General features: G+C 35.0%; 1 long non-coding RNA gene across 1 annotated transcript in view; it reads right to left on the reverse strand.

Moving 5' to 3' along the window:
- LOC131512205 (uncharacterized) overlaps positions 1 to 20,998 on the reverse strand; it is a 315,375-nt gene that overhangs the window by 162,287 nt on the left and 132,090 nt on the right. Inside the window, exon 3 of the long non-coding RNA XR_009262021.1 lies at positions 18,296 to 18,373. This is a non-coding gene — a long non-coding RNA (uncharacterized LOC131512205). The remainder of the gene's footprint in view (positions 1 to 18,295; positions 18,374 to 20,998) is intronic.

Here is a 20,998-nt window from a genome sequence, read left to right on the forward strand (position 1 = left end):
CTGGTCTCCAGGGAGAAAAATGGCAATATAATAGAAAATCACATTCAAGCATAATGATTGTTTTCCAATCTGGAAATCAGTTTAACACAAACAATAAATCAACTACCACATGGTGCTATGAGATTTGATGTAGAGTGATGTGGAAGTTCACTCTGCATTGTCCAGACCCCTTAATGCGAGGGGAGAATGGGAAGGGCTGCACCTGAACTCAGCTCCCCAGTCTCATGACTCTCTTCTCCCATGAAAAAAAGGTCTGAAATCTCCCACAGATTTTATGCTCTCCAGGTGCTGAGCAGCTAGATTTCACAGAAGTCTCCTGAAAATAGCTGACATCTAAATTCAGACTGTCTGGCACCCATGTAGTCTGTTCCCCCCACCATCCTATTCCCAACAGACAAGATTGCCCTCATGTCTTTCCTATAAGGAGGAAGGGTCCTACCCTGGAATGTAACCCTCTTACATCTTGCCCCTGACCCAGCTTGCTTCCCTCGATGTGGGTTTGTGTGCCCCTTCATACTGGCGCTCAGATCTTAAGTTTTCCAATCAAGCCTTTTCTTTAACTTATACCAAATGATGTTGAAAATCTGACCTTAGTTACCTTGTATAACAATCTTCTAAGGACACTTTGTATACAAAGAATGATGGCAGTCTGTGGTGAAGGGGTCTATTCAGTAGCCACATTGGCAGGGAAAGAATATAGATAATTTCCCTGATATCATCTGCCCAACTACAGTCAATCCTCATTATTCACAGATTCCATATTTGCAAATTCACCTACTCACTAAAATTTATTTGTAACCTCAAAATCAATCTCCATAACTCTCTCATGGTCACTCATGGACATGCACAGAATGAAGAATAATAATTTGAGTTCACTAACACATTACCAGCTGAGGTCAAATGAAGAAACCTCTGTCTTCTTATTTCAACTTTCTTACTGTAAACAACTTTTCTTCTTGTGGTCTAGTGTTAACGTTTTTCACATTTTTGAGCTTTCTGTTGGTGATGTTGCTGTTGAAAATGACCCCCAAACATAGTGCTGAAGTGCTATCTAGTGTTTCTAAGTGCAAAAGGCTATGCTGGTGCTTTACAAAGAAAATACATGTATTAGATTAGCTTCCTTCAGGACTGAGTTATAGTTCTGTTGGCCAAGAGTCAAACATTAATAAATCTAAAAAGTGGTACTTCTAGGGAAAAAATAGGTTATTTGCTTATTTGTACATGAAGACACTCTGGAAGTGCTAAAGTAACATCTATAGTGTGCAATGAAGTTATGGAAAATATGTAAAGTGAACAAATTTGTGGATTCATCAGATTAAAACCAATTAAAAAAGCATAGTGGAGAGCACAATTGTAAGACTGAAAATCAAAGAAATTTATGGTCATGTTACCTAGGGTCAAGAAAATGTCAAACCCTTCTTAGCTAGTTCTGGCTGCTTGCATATTTCGAAAGGCAATAAAGAGTAAAAAATGTTAAACTTCCAGGAAAGCAGGTTCTGCAGATCAGAAAGCTGCAGAAGAACTTTTTAAAATACCTGCTAGGTGTTATACAAAAACAGAGTTATGTGGAAGAGCAGGCTGTCAATGCCTATCAGACTGACTCGTTTTACAAGGACTTTGGCAAATGAACCTATATGAAGCAAATGGTGTTTCAGCTGACAAAAATGCTGTGACCAAAGGCTCGCAGAAACTTAACCCTGTATTTATCATAGGCACAATAGTTCAGTATTCACTAATTTAGTGTTTGTGGCAACTTTATAGAAACATCACTACTATATGTAAACAGATTAGACTGTAGTGGGGTCAATGCAGGAGAAATGTTTTCCATTTAAATGGAGAATTGCTGAAATGGTAAATGTTTGAGGATCAACAGAAACAGTAAAGCTGCTGAGTGCAATCTGTCTTTCTGGAACAAGAGCATTCCATCAACTCTGATACACACACACACACATACATACCCACACACACATATACATACACACACATATATATAATATATACACAAATATATATCACATATATGTAGGCTTATGAGGTAGAACAGATATATATTCATATACATACATCTATATCAGCCTAAAACCCCATATGCAACCAATGAGTCAACAAAGAAGTCAAAATGAAATTAAAAAAAAATACCTTGAGACAGATGAAAATGAAAACACAACAGTTCAAAATCTTTGGAATGCAGCAAAAACAGCTTTAAGAGAGAAATTTATCTCAGTTCAGGCCTACCTCAAGAAACAAGACAAATCTCAAATAATCTAACCTTACACATGACAGACCTAGAAAAGAACAGCAAACAAAACCTGAAGTTAGAAGGAAGAAAATAATAAAGATCAGAACATAAACAAATGAAACAGAGATTAAAAAACAATAGGGGATATCAATTAAATCAAGACTGGTTCTTTGAAAAGATAAACAAATTGATAAATCTTCAGCCAGGCTCATCAAGGAAAAAAGTTTTAAATAAATAAGTCATAGGGATGAAAAAAGTATAGCATAGAGAATATAGTCAGTATTTTAATAACTTTGTATGGTAACAGATAGTAACACCACTTATCATGTTAAGCATTTTGTAATGTATTTAATTGTCAATTCACTATGTTGTTTACTTAAAACTAATATAATATTGTATGCCAACTATACCCAAAATTTTTTAAAAATTAAAAAAAATAGTAATGTTTGCAGATAAATCTGTAGGTGTTGGTACAAGTTTTTTTTACTAACTGTTGACTTTTTTTTTCTTAGTGCAGGCGCTGTTATTTTCCTTACTAAATCAACATTTCTGTTCTCTCTTAGAATAGTGCTATTTATAAGGTTGGTTTTATACTAGGCTCTATTTTGGTAAGTATATAATGACACAATGCAATATTGTGTTTTCAGACTTCTTTTTCTTAAACAGGCTTTAGAAGTCTTGGATAAATACTGGCATTAAAATTATTCAAGCAGTTTTGGGGCACTTGCGTGGCTCAGTCGGTTGGGTGTCCAACTTCAGCTCAGGTCATGATCTCATGGCCCGTGAGTTTGAGCCCTGAGTTGGGCTCTGTGCTGACAGCTCAGAGCCTGGAGCCTGTTTCAGATTCTGTGTCTCCCTCTCTCTCTGCCTCTCCCCCACTCATGCTCTGTCTCTGTCTCTCTCAAAAATAAATAAACATTAAAAAAAATTTTTAAAAGAAAAAAAATTATTCAAGCAGTTTGATTTTTAAAGTAACTAAATGTTAAAAGAAATGGAATGTTTGTCAGTCCCAGGTATAGTACATAGATTCTTGGACAATTTGTTGATGTCAAAATTTGTGCATCTTATTCACAGTTGTCTCTGTCCCATTATGCTTTTAAAGATTACATTATGTTATGGTGTATTCAATCCCCTGGAGCAAGAAATACAATGGCTTCCTATAGGTGAAAATTCTTATTTTTACATTCAAAGTTATCATTTCTGCCTCCTATCCTTGACTTTTCCTATTTTCAATTAGAGATGTGGTGTTAAGAAATGAAACATAATTTTAGGCCTGTATATAAAGTAGAATATGGATGCAAATAGAGTTTGTTGAAACATCACTGTAAATTGAGTACTGACACTTGATAGAATTTTACTACTTTCACATTGATATGAATGGCCATAATAATGGCTTATCTTCAAAATGTAACAGGGTATTTTTCAGAAGAAAAAAAAGGAGAAAAAGTAATCATTCTTTTCGGGACATGTAGACAATTCTGGTACCATAATGAAAGGAAGGAGACAAATAATTGGAACTGTATTATATGAAATATAATGAGACAGGAAAAATGGATTAAACAATCTCAAAAAATACAGAGCCAGTCTCACATAACCTCTTTACTTTCCAGAGTTTCACATTGCTATACTGTTTGGTAAGTGCTTAGCAAAGGAGAGGTAAGTAGGAGTAAAACTGTTCTGTGTTAATAATATTCTAGAGTTTAGATAACTTAATTTAAAGAAAAAGTCATGATCTTTCTACCCACTTATTTATTCATCAATATCCCTCTCAATGTGATTGAAATTCAAGGTTGAAAGGAGTTATAAAACCAAAAACTTAAAAGACAAAAAAAAAAAAAAGACAATAATAGCAATGCAGAATTACAATTTATGAATCATTATTCGAGGAAAATTGCATTAAAATTTTTATGTAGTTATCCACATTGCACCCTATAATCAAGTGGATTTGGCCACTATGACATCATTACTTGTTCATTTTCAGCCTGGTTGATCATATCACCAGTAAACATCATGCACAGTGGAAAACTACTTTTAATTATTATAACTCCATAAGTGTTTAAGTTAAAACATATTTATGAATAAAAGTAGTTTAATAAAAAAGAATGTATACAATATATAAGAATATATACAATAAGCAATATGTATCCATTAGTATCCAGATTATATTACAAACATTACATTAACAATTCAAAATTTGAAAATTTCCACAATAATGAATTTTTTATATTCATCACTAAGAATTTTAACACATAACACTAAATAGTTTTTTGGTTACAGGGGAAATCTAAATGAAAATTATGAACTATACAGAAAAAACAATTACATCATTATATATTGAAACCTGTGGGATGATGCCAAAGTAATACTCACAGGGCTATCTATAAGCTAAAATATATTTATTATTACACAACTGAAAGTAAATGACATAAACTTTTGATTGACTAAACATGAAGAAAAACAAAATAAACCAAATATTAAACACTGAGATTCATCACCAGATACCCCTTCAAGGAGAGACTTTCTGCTCAGGGACATAAAGGGAGTGTGGTCAGCAGGCAGTCTCCAGCTGCCAGCTTCTTTTGGGTCCACTTCAGCTGCAAAGAGCCCTCCTTGTTTGAGGCCACATTTTCCAGAGTGGCCTACACTTGGTAACTGAGGGAGGTGGGATATAAAGACCCATTATCTTTTCCTAGTCATGGAACGAGAAAGTCATAGGAATAAAAGGCACAGTATAGGGAATATAGTCAATGATATTGTAATAGCTGTATGGTGACAGTAGTCACTTGCAGTGAGCAAAGCATAACGTATAAACTTGTTAAATCACTATGTTTTACACCTGAGACTAATGTAACATTGATGTCAGCTATAGTCAAAAATAAATAAGTAAATAAATGAATAAATAAATAAATAAAAGAGGAAACCAAGATTTTCCTAGCTAGAGAAGAACTTATATAACCATAAAATCTCACTCAGAGGATAACCATTATGAGTCATGATGGTCTGAAAAAGCTTAATGGGTGTGTTTGGGTCTCAAAAATAGGCTTTGACTAGATTGAAAAGGACATAAGCATTTCTAAGTATTTGGGGGGAAGAAGTGATCTCAGAGATGATGATCTGTCAGACGAGAGGGTATGAACAAAAAGCTAAAAAAGAAACAAGAGTCTTGGTTGCACATTAACATAAGAAAATAAAAACCATTTGAGGTTTATGAACAGGAAGTGACATGAAGGCAGTAGTTGGCAAGAGTAAGCTGTGGGATCGACTGATACAAGTGGAAACATGAGGCCCAAAGGACAATACAAAGAATTAAGGGATGCAGTAATGAAAGCCTAAACCAAGATGGTGACAATGGGCATATTTATAAAGAGGTATAAGTGGAAGTCATTTTGACACAAGGTCTGTTGGGCCTTATAATGTAATATGGGAGTAGAGAGAAGATACCAGTGTTAGGAATTGAGGAGGAAATCAAAAAGCTAATATGTGGTTGGGCTACAAGTTCTGCCTCAAACGTTGAACTCAAATTTGTACACGAGAGAAGAAGGTTCAAAAGTTCTAAGTCAGTAAGCTAACAACACCACCCAATACCAATCCCTTGAATTGTTGAGAGTAGTAATATCCAACTACTTGATAATAAAATAATAAAAATCTTTGAAAATGGCAGAAACTGGGAGGAAAGGTGGCAATATTTTTACAGACAAATAAAAGAGGATAAATGATAATCTCCAAATAAAGAATGGGCAAATACTTAAAGGAATATGTGCACATTAAAGTTAGACAGCTAGGAATTACATTAAAAAAAGATGCAAGAAGAAGGAATTAGCAGTAATATGAAAGAAGAGGAGTCAGAGCCATGGGCTCATAAACCGCATGGAGGAACCTAATTGAATTGTCAGGAGAATTTTTCCTGAATTACCTAGATTGAGGTTTCCCACAGAGGCCTGAAACCAGCTACTTTGATCAGGCTTTGGAGAATGGGAATTAAAAGCATTCTGGATACAGAAATTACCATCTCCGTCTTTATGGAGAGAACTGTGGGAGGCAGGACTATAAAAGGAAGTCATTCAGGTAGTCTACCATTTAAATTTCAGTTGACAGGTAAAAGAAGAAACTAAAGACAATGCTAAGGTTTAAACATAAATGACTAGGAGGATAATGATGTCGTTAACATACATAGCAAACTCCAGAAGGAAGTTTGGTTAGAGAGCAACATGAGTTTAAATTTAAACTGAATATAGGGGCACCTGGGTGGCTCAGTCGGTTGAGCATCCGACTTCGGCTCAGGTCATGATCTCGTGCTCCATGAGTTCGAGCCCCGCCACTGGGTTCCATGCTGACAGCTCAGAGCCTGGAGCCTGCCTTGGATTCTGTGTCTCCCTTTCTCTCTGACCCTCCCTCACTCATGCTCTCTCTCTCTCTCTCTCTCTGTCAAAAATAAATAAAGATTTAAAAAAGTTAATGTAAACTGAATATAAAATGGCAGCAAGACTTCCAAGTGGAAGTTTATTGCAGTCTATTGGAAACCTATATCTGAAGCCTATGGGACAAGCCAGGAGTTCAGGAGTTGAATAGAGTTCTAGAAATCAGTTTTAAAGGGGGACTATTTAAAGTCATGGAATTCTAAGGTGGGGGGATGAGTAAAGCTAGAAGAGGGTGAAGAAAAAAAAAGCCCTTGGGGAAGTTCCACATTAGCAGGAGAAACAGGAAAAAAGAGTCTTACAGGAGACTGACAAAACATTTGAGAGGATTAAGACAATCAGAACAAAGACATCAATAAAGAAGCTTTTAAATATGAGGATATGACCAAAGTATACTGAAAGGTCTAAGAGAGTGAAGGCTGAGGAAAGCTCACCATAGTAGTTTGGATCTAGACAAGGCTATGATGATACAGACTCATATTAACGGGTGGTTTAAACAAAGTAAACATTTATTTCTCTATTATATTAGTAGTCTGGATGAGGGTTATTCTGCTTAATAATTTATAAGGTTGTCAGGAATCCAATCTTTTTATTGTTCCATTATTTCTAGGATGTTGCTCTCTTCTCTATGGTTTCTGATGACTCCTCACAATCTCACATTTTAGGATGTCATATGGAGACAGAGAAGGAAGGAGACTGTGACCCAGAAGTAACACAAATCACTTCCCTTCACATTCTTTTGGCTACAACTTAGTCAAATGGCTGAAATGTAGGCTATAGCTGAGTACAGATGTACATAACTGAAAATTCTATTTTAAGAGAAGGAGGACAAATATTCATTACCACTGTCAATGAATTTCCCTGAACTTCTGATTTAGATAACCATTTTCTATACTCTCAAAGTACCTTGTCATAGCATTTACCATATTAACGTGAATTGTTTTGTTTAAACATTACCCTTTTGAGACTATTATCACCTTGAGGGCATGGATTATGACTTATTCATCTTCATATTCCTATTTTCAAAGATAATTCCTGATACTAATAAGTGCTAAGTAAAGCAATAATATTTGATGAATGAATGAGACAACCTTACAAGTAGATCCAGGGGCGCCTGGGTGGCTCAGTCAGTTGAGCGTCCAACTTTGGCTCAGGTCATGATCTCACAGTTCATGGGTTCAAGCTCCACACTGGGCTCTGTGTTAACAGTGCAGAGTCTGGAATCCACCTTGAGTTCTGTGTCTCCCTCTCTCTCTGTCCTTTCCCCATTCATTCTCTGTCTCTCTCTCTCTCAAAAATAAATAAGCATTAAAAAAAATTTTTTTAAGTACATCCATGCCACTATTTTGAATTGTGTTATTTTTCTTACTATTGTTATAAAAACTATTTGTATATTTAGAATGATAGTCATGTATCAGATATATATCTTACAAATATTTTTCCTCAGGCTATAAACTGAGTTTTCACTTTCTTAACTATCTCTTGAAAGGCAATGTTTTAATTTTGATTAAATTTCAATTTATCAATTTAAAAAATAAAAATAAGAAATAAAAGTAGATCCAGTATTGGTACAACTTTTGCAATTTAAGTGATAAAGGTTGAAAAATTGTTTCCTCTAATGAATATAGGAATGTTCTGGCACTTTTTCAGATACCATAAAAAGTGTCTGCTTTGAAAGATCCTTGAAATAATTATTATAATAAGCACTGTGATGCAGAGAAGAAAACACCAAAATGAATTCATCAAAATAAAAAGGAAAGTACAGGTTGCTCAAAACCCATCATGTGGGTATACTCAGTTAAAACCTATGTCTATGACTTGTACTTTTACTTATCCTTCACTAAAAGCTGCCCCTCCTTGTATATTCTGATCCAGGAAATTCCCATAAGACTAAACTTCTCCAGTGCAAACATGGTTTAAGAGTAGTTACTTATTCAGATACAACAGTATTCAGCTCTGTCAGTGAGATTTTTTTTAGTGAATGAAGCACCACAAAATGTATATTTCTGACTAGTTTAAAATACAGGTTTCAACTGGAAGGATCTCGGTGGTAAAATCAGCTTCTACCTATGATCCTAAATTGCCTTGAAATCATGAGGTGCCTCTAAGTGAGTATCTAGCATAGCTAACATAGCTAACACTTGTTTTTCAATTATTTCTTTGCCAGTTGGAAATATATACCCTGAGCTCAAGGACTTTAAAAGCAACTTGGAGACTCAGGAGAGATTGAGGGGCAAAACTGGATTAAAGCCTAAGACCTACAGAAAAAAAGTCTTCTGCAATCAGCTGATGGTATGCTGACAAAGAATAAAAAACCAAAATCTATATATAAAAATAAGCACTAGAAGTATACTTTCCTAATATTGTAAAGATTTTATATCTCCACTCAGCAGCCAAAATCACACTTACTGAGTCAGTCTCATTGAAGTCCCGAATAAACAAAAGTGTTCTAGAAGTTCTGAAAAGCACATTAAGAAATTGAAAGAAAAGTACCAAGAGTATAATTAATTGCAGAAAATATGATCACATATCCAGTAATTCCAGAAAATCATCAAAAACCTTAGAATTAATAAGAAAGTTATGAAAAGTGGCTATGAATAAGTCTCTCTATAAATATATTTGTATGTATATACATAAATATATATGGTATATACTTATACATATATCATATATATTTATATTATATACAAATATATATGATACATATTATTTTATCAGCATTACTCATTTAAAAATATAATTCTTCACATAATAATAAACACAACAAAATATAAAGGGGCCAATTAATCAAGAAGAAAACATTTATGGGGCACCTGGGTGGCTCAGTCAGTTAAGCGTCTTACTTTGGCTCAGGTCATGATCTTGCAGCTTGTGGCTGACAGCTCAGAGCCTGGAGGCTGCTTTGGATTCTGTGTCTCCCTCTCTCTCTGCCCCTCCCCCACTTACACAATCTGTCTGTCTGTCTGTCTCTCTCTCAAGAATAAATAAAACATTAAAAAAATCTTTTTTTAAAAAAAGAAGAAAACATTTATGCACCCCCCAAAAAATGCATTTAGGAAAATCTAATAGCACTGCAAAGAAAAACAGAAAATTCACAATTATACTAAGAAATTTCAACTTGATAGATAGAAGAAGTGATCAGAACATCAATAATGATGTTTAAGATTTGAATTATGCTACCAATAAACTAGACCTAACATTTATATAGCATACCACTCAATAACAGTAGAATACACATTCTTTTCAAGCATACCTAAACATTTACCAAGATAGACCACATTTGAAGTCATAAAATTAGTCTCAACAAATTTAAAAGGATTCAAGATATACAAAGTTTGTTCTCTGGCCACAATGAAATTAAATTAGAAACCAATAACAGAAACCTCTCTGGAAAACTCTAATATTTAGAAACAAAATACGACATTTCTAAATCACCCATGGACCAAAGAAGTAAGCAAAAAAGAAATTAGAAAATATTTCACACCAGGGGCGCCTGGGTGGCTCAGTCGGTTAAGCGGCCGGCTTCAGCTCAGGTCAAGATCTCGCGGTCCGTGAGGGCTGTGAGTTCGAGCCCCGCGTCGGGCTCTGTGTTGACAGCTCAGAGCCTGGAGCCTGTTTCAGATTCTGTGTCTCCCTCTCTCTGACCCTCCCCTGTTCATGCTCTGTCTCTCTCTGTCTCAAAAATAAATAAATGTTAAAAAAATTTTTTTAAAAAGAAAATATTTCACACTGAATGAAAATTAAAATATACCAAAATTATAGAATACAGCTAAAGGAGTTACTAAAGAAAAAATTTACAGCACTAAACTCTTACATGGGGAAAGAAGAAAAGTCTCAAATTAATGATCTCAGCTTTCATATTATGAATCTCATAAAAAAGAGAAAACAAAATGCAAAGGAAGCAGAAAAAGAAATACTAAATATTGGAGGAGAAATTAATGAAAGAAAATCAGAAAGATGATACAAAAATCAATGAAAACAAAAATTGATTCTTTGAGAAGGTCAATAAAATGGATAAACCTCTAGTCAGACTGATCAGGAAAGAAAAGTGAGACAGACTGATCAGGAAAGAAAGTATGGAGATAACTACCTACCAGGAATGAGAAAGCAATTCTACAGACATTAAAAAGGGAAAGGGAAATACTTTGAACAACTTTATTCCAAAAAATTTGACAACTGAGATGGGCAAATTCCTTTAAAGACACCAACTACCAAAGCTCACACAAGAAGAAACAGATAATCTGAATAGCCTAATATCTATTAAATATATTGGATTTGTAGTTAAAATCTTCTCAGAAACTTTCCATGTCTAAAGGACTTCACTATTAACTTCTACCAAATATTTAAAAGAAGAAATAGTATGAATTCTACATAAAGTCTTCCAGAATTTGAAGAGCAGTTAATACTTCCCAACTCATTTTATAGGGCCAGTATTACCCTGATACCACAACCTAAGAATATTGCAAGAAAACAAAACTATGGATCAATTAAATTTTCCCCCAAAATATAGATGCAAACATTCTTTTTTTTAATGTGTATTTATTTAATTTTGAGAGAGAGAGAGAGAGAGCATGACCAGGGAAGGGGCAGAGAGAGAGGGAAATACAGAATCTGAAGCAGGATCCAGGCTCTGAGCTGTCAGCACAGAGCCCGACGTGGGGCTCAAACCCACAAACTGTGAGATCATGACCTGAGCTGAAGTCAGAGGCCTAACCAACTGAGCCACCCAGGCGCCCCAGATGCAACATTCTTAATTAAACTTTAACAAGCAAACCCAACATATAATATTTACAAAAAGAGAAAATATATCATTTGACAATTTGTATTTGAATGAATAATACAAAGTTAGTTTAACATTCAAAAATCAATGTAATTTACCATATTAACAGACTAAAAAAAGAAAAACAAAATATATGATGATATCAACAGGTGCAGATAAGATGTTGAAAACACTCAGTAAAGTAGAAATAGAAAGGAATTTCCTCAACCTAATGAAGTGCACTTAAAACTGCAGAGAATATCATTCTTAATGGTGAAAGACAAAGTTTTCTGTTTAAGAACAAGAGCAAGACAAAAATGTTTACTCTCACAACTTCCACTGAACATTTTACTGGAGGTTCCAAACAAGTACAAAAGGCATGAAAAATGAATAAAAGACATCTTGATTGAAAATTAAAAAATCATCTATGTAAACAATTGTATGCAAACTACCAAAACACCTACTGTAACTAATTAACGAGTTTAGCAAAATTCCGGAATACATGATCAATATACAATAATCAGGTATATTTCTTCTAGATACGAGAAATGAAATTAAAAATCAATACCATTTACCATAGCATAAAATATATGAATGATACTTAAGGATGAAGCTGATAGAACATTTGCAAGATGTTTACACTGAAAACCACAAACATTGCTAAGAGAAATTAAAGAAAACCTAAATAAAAGGAGAGATATACTATGGTCTACAATTTAGAAGATGCCTCAAAAGTGATGTCTAATCACTATTTCTATTTTCCCTCTTCCCATTTTCCCTATGTATCTGTTTTTTAAGCTTCTTATTATGAGCAGCACTTGGGTGGCTCAGTCAGCTAAGCATCCAACTCTTGATTTTGGCTCAGGTCATGATCTCACAGTTGTGAGATTGAACCCAGCAACATGTTCCATGTGTGGCACGGTGCCTGCTTAAGATTCTCTCTCTCTCCCTCTGCCCCTCTCCCCTATTTGTGTTCTCTCATTCTCTCTAAATAAACAAACTTATTATGAAAATATTAAACAAATCCAAAATAAAGGAGAATAGTGTAATAAATCCCCATATACCCATCACCCAGTGTCAATAATTATAAACCTAATATAGTTCTAGTTTTCTCAGTGCTACTAACTACTACCCGCCCCCCACAAACACACACAGGATTATTCTGAAGCCAATTCCTGGTATATCACTCCATCTATAAATATCTAAAGATAAGATCTCTTTTTAAAAATATAAACACAACATAATTTTACCTTAAAACAACTGACCATAACTCTCTAATATCACCAAATGGATCATCAGTATTCCAATTTTCCAAATTATCTCATAAATACTTCTTTTACAGTCTATTGTTTGATTAAAATGAAGTCTATGCTTGCATAGAGTGACTTTATAACTTATTGTCCAAACTGGGACATATCTGAGAGAAAAGGAATCATTATTAACAATAAGCAGGATAATCACAGACAAAATGAAATGTTGGTCACCATATTCTTATATCTGTTCTAATCTATGTGATTCCACTTCTTTACTTCTCTCCTTTCCTCCCATACCAATGGCAATGTATTTTTTAAAGAAACCAGTCCCTTTGTTCTAAGTTCCTAAGGTCTGCATTTTGCCCATGTTGTTCCTCTCCTGTATGCATTTTCTAAAATCTAGTAGGTCCAGAAGCTAGATCGAAGTCTGATTTTTTTTGACAAAAATACTTCATAGAAGATGTTCCTTTCTCTCTTAAACCCACACAAATCTTTTCTCTCCATCCTCAAAGAAAACTTCTGCTGCCCAGATTTCTTTAATTCCTTAACTCTATTGCTAAACCCAGTCCTCATCTTATTCAGTCTATCAATTGATGACTTGCTCCTTGTTGGTGCCTTTTTATTCCTTGGTTTTGTTTTGTTTTTATTTATTATTATTTTTTTATTTAATCCAAATTAGTTAACATATAGTGTAATAACGATTTTAGGAGTATAATTTAGTGATCCATCACTTACATACAACAGCCAGTGCTCATCCCAAGTGCCCTCCTTAATGCCTATCACCCATTTAGCGCATCCCCCCCCCACCCAATATCCTCCAGTAACCCTCAGTTTGTTCTCTGTATTTAAGAGTCTTTTATGGTTTGCCTCTCTCTCTGTTTTTATATTTTTGTGCCCCTCTCCCTAAGTTCATCTGTTTTGTTTCTTAAATTCCACATACGAATGAAATCATATATTTGTCTTTCTCTGAGTTATTTCACTTAGCATAACACACTCTAATTTCATCCACATTGTTGCAAATGGCAAGATTTCATTCTTGTTGATCACTAATATTCCACTGTGTAAATGTATATATATATATACACATTTTATTTTATTTATTTACTCATTCATCAGTTATCCCTTGGTTTTTAAAGCTCTACATCTTTTCTTTTGTTCTCTAGCTTCACTGATCCCTTCTTCTTAGTCTCTTTTTATGAGTTCTCCTCTTCTCTCCAGCCTCTTAATGTTGGAATACATCCAAGCCTCCTTTGATGATTTCATCCAGACTCTGGGCTTCAAAAGCCATCTATATACTGACAACATCCAGTTCAGTGTTCTCCTAGAACTTCAGACTTATGTATCCCACTGCTATTCAACATCCACTCTAATATTTAATAAATATATTAAAGTTTTCATGACCAAGACTAAAACTCCTGATCTTCTCATTAAAATCTATCCCTCCTCAATTTTTTCCATCTCATTTAATGCCAACCCCATTTTTTCCAGTTGCTCAGTCCTAAAAACTTGCAGTCATTCCTAAAACATCTTTCTCATATCCCACACCAAATTCATCAAGAAATCTTGTTGGATATATCTGCAAAATATATCCAAGATCTAACCAATTTGTACCACCTCTCCCATTACCATCCTGGTCTAAATATCCATCATCTCTCACCTAGATTACTGCAATAGCCTCCTAATTGGTCTCTGCATTATACTCTTAACTTTAATATTTATTAAACAGCAGCCAAAGTGATCCTTTTAAAATGTAAGTTATATTATATTTCACTCCTTTACTCAAAGCTATCCAAGGACTCCTCTTTTCAAGGAGAGTAAAAGTCGAAGTTCTTACAGTGCCCTTGTAGGACACTCTCATGTAGCTCTACGGTCTCTGTCGTGTTAACTCTGATCTCTTCCCACACTCCTCCTCACATACTCACTCTGTTATAGCCATACAGGTTCTCTTGCTGTCTCTCAAACACACAAGATACTGTCTCATTTGAAAGACACTTACTCTAGCTGTTCTTTGGCCTAGAACATTCTTCTCCTTGATGTCCACTTGGTTAACTCTCTCATGAAAAGATCATCTTCTTAATGAGACCTATTCTGACCTCCTTCTATATATTGTAATCTGTACTATCACTTTCCAGCACTCCCTAACTCCTTTAAGTTGCTTTACTTTTAGTTTTTCCACAGCACGTACATCAACTAGCTTATTATATTTTTCATTTATTTATTGTGTTTCTTGTTTTTTTGTGTGTATCTTCTCCTACTAGAACAAAGTCAGAAAACTTTGCTTGTTCCCTGATGACCCCAAGAGCCTTGAAGAGCTCCATCTATGGTAATCCCTCCATGTATTCAATTAAATGTTTGTTGAGTTAATGTTGAATGAATGAAAGATTACTCTTACTACTGTGTGAATACTGAACTTTGGTGGGGCAAGTATTAGGAGGTTACTGCAATGGTCCAGATGAGAGACACGAGTAGTCTGCTCCAGGGTGATGGTAATGGTGAGAGAGAGAAGTGACACAGCCAAAATGTAGTTGAGATATTTATAATGATAAATCTATCATTATAGATGAGGGGTGGGAAGTGGGGGAAGGGAAAAAATCAAGAATAATCCTTACATTTCCTGGATGAGGACCTGGGTGGCTAATTATATTATGGAATGATTAAGAGGACAAGAAAACAAAATAGGGGATGGATCAGGAGTCCATATTGAATGGCAAGTTTTAGATGAACCATCTAACAGGTAATTTCAAGCAAGTGATTAGAAAAAAGAGTGAAAATTAAAGTTCTCACCTATGCTTAGAAATTTTGGAATTATCAATATAAGAACAGAATTAAAATCTACAGGAATGGGCAGATGAGAGAGTAGATACATTTTAATCATCTCTTGAAGAGGATCTTACTTTGGTCCTTGGATGAGAGTAAATGATACTAAGAAGAAGTAGTGAGGTGGGAGAAAAGCAGAAGGAAATAGCATGGTAAGAGCCAAGAGACAAAAATATTTCAAGAAGCTGTCAAGTGTTCATGCCTTTGGAAACACATACATCATTTGTGGCACCATTGGTGGATGTAGTCTCAGTGAAATGGTGAAGGTAGAAGTCAAATTATGTTCCAATATACCACTATGCTTCCTTGTAATTTCATTACAGCAGGAAGTAAAATTCCTATAATCTTTCAGTCTAATCAGGTCAACACAATTATACACTTAACCACTCAAGGGTAACAAAAGGTAAGAAGTAGTAGACAAGTAGTGTAGATATGAAATTGTGTTTTGAATGCACAGAGCTGGCTGGGTATATTGAACTAGTAGTAACAACAAGCAGTACCACTGATGATCACAGAATCTAAGGAATGGAAATAATAGTGAAGTAACATCCCAGAGGGAGAAAATGTATGGCATGCAAATCTATTGTAATCAATCACAGCACTTACTTGTTCCTCGTGAGCTGGGACAGTGTCAGAGGCCCATTGGACTCCAGGCAGGCTTTACCAGTTGATCACAGTTGGCAGGGGAATTAAACCAATTTGCCATCCTTATCCTAACTCCCATCCAGGTCCCATCACCTTGACTAATCCCATTTACTTCACCTCTACAAGATCACAAGCAGTTGGGGTACCTAGGTGGCTCAGTCGGTTAAGCGTCCGACTTCGGCTCAGGTCATGATCTCATGTTTCATGGGTTTGAACCCTGTGTCAGGCTGTGTTGACAGCTCAGAGCCTGGAGCCTACTTTGAATTCTGTATCTTCCTTTCTCTCCCTCTACCCCTCCCCTACTCATGCTATCTCTCTGTTTCTCAAAAATAAATAAATGTTAAAAAAAAAAAAAAAAAGACCACAAGTAGTCATTGAGCTTCTACTTCAATAGGGATAGGAAAATTATTTTTTTGAGGCTGAGCCAAAAGTTGCTCCCACTATCCTCCACTCCTTAGGAGTTACTAGGACTCCAAGAGCCACCATAATCTTTTTTGAATTCAAATATCAACGTTTCAGGGTTTTTAAGACAACTGTTACATTTCCCTAGAATTTTCTCATCTCCCAAGGAAGTAGCTTAAGCATCTTTATCAAAGGAGCTAATGTTACATAGTTTCTAGTCTCATACCACCTTCCTCACTTTGCCAGAACTCCCACCTGCCTGAAAAACATACACACCTCCACTATCATGCTTTACATGCTCAGACTGAACTAGAAAACTGAAATACTGACCATAAACAACAGAGAAAAGCATCTATATCTAACTTACGTGTAGTCCCAGCTACCAGATGCTAAAAGTTTTCCCCCAAGGACAGCAGGGGGAGTAAGAACAAGTCTAAAGGGCTCCATGGGGATAAAGGGAGATGATGCAAAGCAGGAATATGTTCCAGCTGTTGGAACTTCAGCAGTCTAACTACTGAGTGGAACAGATGATACATTCCAAGACGTTTTTCCCTTGGGCCATGTGAATTTTAGGGTTGAAGAATATAGCAGAATAAAATTAGGTTCTGAATAAAATTACAGCATATTGAAGATGAATAAATTTGGCTCTAATAGCCTAATAGAATAGGCTGCATTATCTTTTAGCCAGTTTTTACATAAAGGAAATGCTATTCTCAACTTCTCTCAAGCATTTCAAAGGAAAAACTTTTACTTGAATTTTCAAGCTTCATATGAGTTAGTTTATTAGAGCAACATGGAGAATTAATCAAAACAAAAGCCTTATATTTTACTTCCAAATAGATTTTAAACACCTTAAGGGCAAGGACCTTTTTCTTTTTTCTTGTATTTCATCCAGTGATTAGAATATGAAGGATACTCAAGTTATGTGCTTATTAAAGTAAGAATAATGAATAAGTGAAAACATTTTATAAGCATGTGAATGTCTTAAACTTTTGGTTATTTCTTCATTGTCTTTATTACTGGATATGCAGAAATAATCAAAAATTTCAAATTGTCCTTTGAAATTTGATCTCTCTTGTGTATCCCACTGATAACCACAAGCAGCTTAAACAAATCATACTGAAAAGCATTGAGGCCTTCCATTTACACAAGACAAGAAGAATTCATCTTCTCTTCTCTGTCCTTGGCTCTCCTGTCATTGCTTATAACTTTTTATGATCATCAGCAGTTTATCTTAAATAGTGTTCTGTTACTCAGAAACTCTAACTACAACCATCTCTTTATAGGACATCATGAATGTTTTAGTTTGGGTTGAGAGTCTCCCAGCCTTGCTTTTTTCCTTTTTTTTTATTCAGTACTTGACCCCATTGTTTCAGTTTCTAGTAAGTCTTGTCACTTCCACTAATAAGAAAGAATGGAGTCTCACTGCCTTAGATCCCATATCTCATGAGGAATAGATTGTTGGCTATACATAAACTTTTAAATTCATGAGACTTCTTGAATAAGAAGTTGTCAAAATAACATTGGCAGTGGTTGAGTAATTTGAAAAACTAAATTAAGATACTTCCCAAGGGTGAGTTTAGAGAATCCTGGCTTAATATTTCTGAGATAAACAGTTATCAAAATGAAAAATTCTTAGGATAAAGCCATTTTCAAACTATGGACAAGAAACTCAAGGATGATTTGTTATAGTCTTAAGGGCACAGGGATATAGAGCAAAGGATGCTATTACTTTTTGAGTAAATAAAATTTGAACTTTACTTACATGAATTGCTACATCCCCCTAACCTTTAGCCAGAAGATTCTCCTTGTAAAAGCATCTGTGTTATTATGTTCTTTCATGCTGCAAAGACAGAAATACTTTTTAAGCTGGATATCACTTCAATCTTATGTCACTCATTCCAGTTTTACTAGTATTTTTTCATGATAATCCTCATAATGCCAAACATTATGTCTCAAACTATGCCAAACATGTATATATGTGGTTAAGTATGTACATATGCACATATCCATTTGGATGCACCCTTGTTAAGATAAGAGCTTATTTCCTTGATTCTTTATTAACCAAAGAGGTTCATACTTTTTCCTTAAAAGTAAGCCAAAGAGAATTGTAACATTTTAATGCTGCAAAATTCCCCAGAGATCATATGGTTCAAAATTTTCATTTTACAGATGAAGTAACTGAGGTCCAGAGTTTAAATGTCTAGGCAACTATTACAGGGTACAATTTAAATAAATGAGCTCAAAACAGCTCATTTATTGGCCTGAAATGACCCTAGTCCTCTCCTACCTGGTCTTAAATTCCTATTACCTTCACAATGCCTTGCACTTAAAGTATTTATATCAATTAATCAATTGGGATTAGGTAAATGGAATCATTGTTCTTTTATGAACACTGTTAAAACTGGGGCTGAAATCAAGAAAAATGATAAACTAAGCACAATGTGTTTTTGATATCCCTCTTGGCCTCCTTTTCCCCCTCTTGCTTTTTTCGTTTACATCCTCAGAGGACTCTTCTGAAGTAGCGCCACTTCTACTGGGGTTTTAAATTCCCAGCAGTGACCCAGATCTTTCTTTTTTTTTTTTAATTTTATTTTTTATTTTTTAAAATTTACATCCAAATTAGTTAGCATATAGTGCAACAATGATTTCAGGAGTAGATTCCTTAGTGCCCCTTACCCATTTAACCCATCCCCCCTCCCACAACCCCCCCAGTAACCCTCAGTTTGTTCTCCATATTTATGAGTCTCTTCTGTTTTGTCCCCCTCCCTGTTTTTATATTATTTTTGTTTCCCTTCCCTTATGTTCATCTGTTTGGCTCTTGAAGTCCTCATATGAGTGAAGTCATATGATTTTTGTCTTTCACTGACTAATTTCACTTAGCGTAATACCCTCCAGTTCCATCCACATAGTTACAAATGGCAAGATTTCATTCTTTTTGATTGCTGAGTAATACTCCATTGTATATATATACCACATCTTCTTTATCCATTCATCCATCAAGGGACATTTGGGCTCTTTCCATACTTCAGCTATTGTTGATAGTGCTGCTATAAACATGGGGGTGCATGTGTCCCTTTGAAACAGCACACCTGTATCCTGTGGATAAATGCCTAGTAGTGCAATTGCTGGGTGGTAGGGTAGTTCTATTTTTAGTTTTTTGAGGAACCCAGATCTTTCTATATTACCTCACTGACTAGCCAAACTTACTTGAGATGATTCTATTAATCTATGTAACAAGGCCCTGCTATGGTAGACTATAATCTAGAGGCCACTACTATTTTCCCAATCCTTCAAACAACTTAAATAATCTATAAGTCACTAGCATTTCAAATATTGAATCATGATATAAGGCTCCCCATATCTCATAGTTTTAAATATTGACCTCTAATGAAGTAAATCTAGAACAGCAATGAGTCATAGGTGGGTATGCCACTGCACAAACTCAACCCCTCAACAGTGTACCATTATAATTTTTCTAGTTATTACCTTTGTTTCACAACTGCCCCTACATGTCTCCCACTAGAGACATTCTCGACATTCTCCTGTGTCAATTGCAAGGATTCAAGTAAAGAGCATTTTATTTCTCCATCCAAAAAAAAGCTTATGAAATTTTTATCTGGCTAATCTAATGGTCTCTATTTTAGAGTACCAATGTGTCAGTTCACTCTTTCTAGTATTATGTTTGGTTTGGTTTGGTTTGGTTTTTTAAGATCAATTGAAGTTTCCTATCTTAACAATGTAGTTAATTATGCTCACCTAGTAACATCGATAAGAACAATGGAATATTTACTGAATACTTCCTATGTGTTGGTTAGTTAGACACATTACAAGCTTTGTCTCATATAATCATTTCAACACATTGACCTATATGCTATTAACAACTCTTGTTTTGTTTATGTGTTAACTGTTATGTGTGTAATCTTGGGAAAATTACTTGACCTTTCTAGATTTCTCTAAAATGGGAATAATACTAATCTCATTGAGGATTCAGTAAAATAATCCATAATTCACATAAGATGTTTGTGCCTGACCTATAGTAAGTGCTCCATAAATGTTAGCATTCACTGAGTAACTTGCCTCAGATCATATAGCTAATAAGTGGTAAAGCCAGGGATCAAAGCCAGACAGTCAGCCTCGAGAGATACACTCAACTGGCACCAAAATGGTATGCATAAAGCCCTTATAAATTAGTGATTATTATCAAATTTGAGAGGCCTAGGTTGTGAAGCATGAAAACAGATATCTCCTTAGAGTATGCTTTCCCAAATGAACTTTAAGTTTGATTCCTGAAATTTTTAGTTTTAGGTTTTACTATCTCCTTCAACAAATTTAAAATTCTGAAGCAGCAGTCTTATATTTATTTAACATTCATTATAAATGCTAACACATAAATGTTATCAATGAAAAACTTAAGTCCAAGACAATATTAACAAAGGTATAAAGATTTGTAGCAAGGAAACCCATC

This window comes from Neofelis nebulosa, chromosome 5, assembly GCF_028018385.1.
Source record: "Neofelis nebulosa isolate mNeoNeb1 chromosome 5, mNeoNeb1.pri, whole genome shotgun sequence".
Lineage (NCBI taxonomy): Eukaryota > Metazoa > Chordata > Mammalia > Carnivora > Felidae > Neofelis > Neofelis nebulosa.